Genomic DNA, 5,329 nt, shown 5'->3' with positions numbered 1-5,329 from the left:
CAGGAGGGGGTTAAAGGAGCAGCTGATTCGGGGACTCTGGCTCACTCAGGCTGAGGGGAGGGAGGGGTATGGAGTGCGGGGTGAGCCTGCGGTGGCAGAGGCTGGCGTGACGTTGCACCAGCCTGAGGTGCGCCATGCGTTCTCCTGGGGAAGTTGTCCCTGGATCCAGTGGCAGGCTGCACAGGCTCCCGGGAGGGGAAGTGTGGATAGTGGCCTGTGCTCACACACAGGTTTCTTGGTGGCTGCAGCAGCAACCTTAGCATCTCATGCCCGTCTCTGGGGTCTGCGCTGTTATCCATGGCTTGTGCCCATCTCTGGAGCTCGTTTAGGCAGTGCTCTGAATCCCCTCTTCTCATGCACCCCGAAACAATGATCTCTTGCCTCTTCGGCAGGTCCAGACTTTTTCCTGGACTCCCTCCCGGCTATCTGTGGTGCAAGAGCCCCCTTCAGGCTGTGTTCACGCAGCCAACCCCAGTCTTCTCCCTGGGGTCTGACCTCCGAAGCCCGAGCCTCAGTTCCCAGCCCCTGCCCTCCCCGGCGGGTGATCAGAGAAGCCTCCCGGGCTGGTGAGTGCTGGTCGGCACCGATCCTCTGTGCAGGAATCTCTCCGCTTTGCCCTCTGCACCCCTGTTGCTGCACTCTCCTCCGTGACTCCGAAGCTCCCCCTCCACCACCCGCAGTCTCCGCCCGCGAAGGGGCTTCCTAGTGTGTGGAAACACTTCCTCCTTCACAGCTCCCTCCCAGAGGTGAAGGTCCCGTCCCTATTCTTTTGTCTCTGTTTTTTCTTTTTTCTTTTGCCCTACCCAGGTACGTGGGGAGTTTCTTGCCTTTTGAGAGGTCTGAGGTCTTCTGCCAGCGTTCTGTAGGTGTTTTGTAAGAGTTGTTCCACATGTGGATGTATTTCTGATGTATTTGTGGGGAGGAAGGCAATCTCCATGACTCACTCCTCCGACATCTTGAAGGTCTCTTATTATTGTACATATGTTTATGTTAAGGTTTATGCTATGAATGGAAGTGCGTAATAAATTGTTATTGTGATTGATTGTTCTAATTAAATTTCTTATTTAGAGGAATTAAAAATAAAAGTAGAGCTATATGTAATTAATCCATTAAATATTCACTTTATCTTATTTAAAAAAAATCATAGGGACTTCCCTTGTTGTCCAGTGGGTCAGACTCTGTGCTCCCAATGCATGGGGCACAGGTTTGATCCCTGGTCGGGGCCTAGATCCTGCATGCATGCTGCAACTAAGAGTTCACATGCTGCATCTAAGAGTCTGCATGCCACAACTAAGAGCCCTGCATGAAACAACTAAAGATCATGCATGCTGCAACTAAGACCCAGTGCAGCCAAAGTAAATAAATAAATAAAAAGTAAACTTAAAACAGCAAGAACAACACAGCTTATGAGACCTTAATGTGTAAAACTACTTCACCTTATTTATGTGCATACTATTTTTGTTTGGATCTTGTCTAGGCAGCTTTCTGAATCAAGGAGAAAACATATATATACATCTAAGTAAATAAGCATAGACTGTTTTGGACTTCTGTTGTTTATACTCTCTGGCATTCTTGCATATTTACTGTGACGTTTTGGAAAACTGTCCATAATTTGGTAGGAGAGACCTTACCTCTATATAGACTTAGTAACTGGCTTACCTCAGTTTAATCATAAACCCTGTGGTTCAGGAAGAGTCAAATTTTGAACCACTGAAAATCGTGTTCAGGGCTTCAGCTTAGCTGCTCAGACAGAGCAGCACTGTCTCCCTCAATGTGTCAACGATGTAAGCAAGTTGGTCTTTCTGTGTGATCCCAAGAACACCTGATGCTGCTGGAGGGTATCTCATGGGGACCCAGAGGATTGGGTCTGTGAGAAATAAAAAAGAAGGCTGGAGACATAAGCTGGGCCTTTGGTGATATTGGTAAAGAGACTAAGGCAAACTTTATCTTTTGCTTTAACTATTGGGTTAGCAAAATGTACCAAACATTTTTTGTTGTTTAAAGCAGTTTGAGTTTTCTTTTTTTTTTTTTTTGGTCACTTGGAACACAGATTTCTATCACAGACAGATAAGCATGGAATTACATTGTTGGTCTCTCACTTTTCACTCTAGAGCTACTTTCTCATGTTGAGTGGAAAGTGATATGACTTATAGGCAGAGAGCCCTTCATCTTAAAGTGTTCTCTTTATGAAGTCTTACATTCATATGCCATGCCCAAAACAAAACAAACAAAACCAAAAAGATTCAGATGCTCCTCTTCTGTACAGCTACTTTCTCTTTTTCTAATGGAATACAAATTTTGAATTGATAGGGTTTTCCTCTTCACTTTAACTGATAGGAATCTCAGAATCAAATTTACGACATAACCTCTGTCAGCTACAAGAAAGATGGTGATGTTCCCTTCAGTGAACTCACTTTACTTTGTGTTCAATGTGTAAATAATACCTTTATGTCTCCTGATTCTTACTTAGCCTTATTTTTAATTGTATTTAATTGTATGCATTTGTGTTAGGAAACAACTATTCTTGGTACTGAATTAGAACAACAATAGGTAAGTAAAATAAGAAAATATCACCACAAAAATAACGCAAATACCTGTCAATCTCTTAGGATTCTGTGGATTGTAAATGACAAAAATCAGATTCAATTATTTTCAGAAATAAGGAAAATGTACTGTTTTCCTCAGGAATTCCAAGGTTAAGGTAACTTCCAGGTTGGTTTAGTCATCAATTTAACAATATTTTCAAGGATGTAGGTTCTTTAAGTATCTTTTTTTCTTCTTCTTCTTCTTTTTTTGCCTGCCCCACAGAGGATCTTTAGTTCCCCAACCAGGGACTGAACCCATGCCCCTACAGTGGAAGCACAGAGTCTTAACTACTAGACTACAAGGGAAGTCCCCTTTAAATATCTTAATTGTGCCGTTCTTAGATTTGATTTCACTCTAATATAGACAACAAGATGGCAGCAGCAATTTTGGTTAGCTCAACCTATTATGACAAATCCCGACAAAGGAAAAGAACAGTCCTTTCTGCTAGTTATCTCACTGGAAAAATAAAACATCTTTCCAAAAGCCACCTCATCTTTCACAGAGAGTTTTAACATTCACAATTCTGAAACAGCCCCATTCGAGGGAAATTAAATTATTACAATTTCCCTAGAATTCAACTAAGGTTCTGTACAACTTGAAGCATTAGTCACAGTGTTCATCACTATGTGTCTCTCATTTTCAAATTCATTTTCAAATTCATTTTCATGTTATTGTTTTATATACCTAAACTCTATTCTAGATATTAAAGATTTGATGTTCTAAAAATAAGAGTTGCCCTTAAAGTAGAGACACATTTAAAATATTACAGTTATTTTACACTTTAGAGTGAATCTCCAATGTTTTCACAGTTGTTAATTCAAATAATATTTTGAAAACTTACAATATATCAAGCACTGTTTTCTCTTTTTGTTAGTAGGAAATTATAAGTGATAAGCTGTGTCTTCAAGGAGATATATTTTCTTAATTAATTATTCAATTCAACAGATACTTTTGCACACCCCACTTATGCCAGGAACTGTGTTAAAAATTGGACAATGAACATTTAACAAAATAAATATGGCCTTTGAGAAGTATATATTAATTCAAATTTCCTTCCCCCCCAAATCCTAAACTCCTTTCCATGTTTTATAAGATTATGGCAAGTGGTAAATTTTGTTAAAAAGCTAACTTTGATGATAGTGTGGGAGTTGACTGGATAGGAATGAAGGTGGAGTCAGGAAAAGAGTTTAGAAAGTAAACCAGTCAAAGAAAAATAAGTACTACGTTATTCCACACATATGAGGTATCAAAAACAGTCAGATTAATAGAATCAAAGAGTGGAATTGTGGCTTCCAGGGGATGGGGAGAGGGAGGAATGGGGGCTACTAATTAATTGATATAAAGTTTCAATTAAGCAAGATGAATAACCTCTGGATATCTACACTACAACTTTGTAACTAAAGTCAACAATTCTGTATCATATCCTTAAACTTTATTAAGAATGTAGATCTCATGCTAAGTGTTCTTATCAAAAAAATAAAAAAGTCAGCAAAGTTAAGAAAAAACTCCAATATAGATGCCAGGTTAATATATTGCACATTCTATCAAATTGATTTATAATTCACAACCTATTATTTCTATGGTGAAAAAAGGCACCCAGCACATGGGTATGTAAATACACATGCATGTGCATACTCACAAACTCATATGCACCCTGTCACACATTTTCACGAGCATGCACATGCACAATCACCCACAAAGAGTCTTGTGCACACATACACACATAGTTGCACATGCATTCATAAACACTATGCACTAACAACCACATGCATACTCATACACGCTCACACATGTAAAGCACATACATACACATTTACACACATTCAAACATACGTTCACAAATACAGATATACATATCTCTCAAGTGCTATGCATAAATTAACCACTTTTACTGAATCTGCACAACAGCACTGTAAGTTAGGTATTAACTAATTGTACATTGTACATATGAAGATATTGAAGCTCATGGAAGTAAAAGAACTTCTTCAAAGTTATGTAGTTAGTACCTGGGAAGGTATGTCTGATTGCAAAATGTGTACCGATGTCTGTAGAATTAGAAACAAACCAACTTACTGTGTTGGTGTCCTCTAAAAGATGTCACTAATTATACTATAATTTTAGTTAATAAAACTCAAAGCACATTTCTTTGAAACATTTCCCACTTAATTTTTAAATTTTGCATTCATTTGTGGAAAATTTAATCCACATGTTTCTGATTCACTTACACCAAATCCTTCAAATATTTTCTCTTAAAGATATTTGATGTTAATAAAAGGTTTTTGAATTTTTTAGGGAGATTTTCCATTATTTATACATATGAAAAACAGACAAAACCATTGTCCCAAACTCAGGGAGATTTAGAGTTATGTTTGAGATGGTTTTTCTGTTCTTTTATTTTGAAGATCATTTGCTATTCATACTCAGTTATTTGAAGAAATAATCACTTGATTTTTGTAAAAACAATAACTAATTATGATAGACTCTAAGAACTATGATGCTGATCTAAAATAGTAACAATAAATATGTATCAAATATTTGCCAGAGAGAAGTTTTGATCAGAAGAGAACATTAAGTCCCCAGTGTATGAGAGGAAGGAGATGGAATTCAGTATTTATTCGGGTATGAGAGGAAGGTACTTTTATAATAGTTGCATGTGTGAAGGATTTTTGGTTTCCAGGAAGCTGTCCCATGAGGATTCACTTCCTCCAGTTTGTGTATCTGGTCCCATATGGCTGAATACCCT

Source organism: Delphinapterus leucas, chromosome 4 (assembly GCF_059928025.1).
Source record: "Delphinapterus leucas isolate spDelLeu-1000000601 "Yukka" chromosome 4, BTC_Dleu_Yukka2, whole genome shotgun sequence".
NCBI classification, from domain to species: domain Eukaryota; kingdom Metazoa; phylum Chordata; class Mammalia; order Artiodactyla; family Monodontidae; genus Delphinapterus; species Delphinapterus leucas.
Note: the sequence above shows the minus strand (reverse complement) of the source record.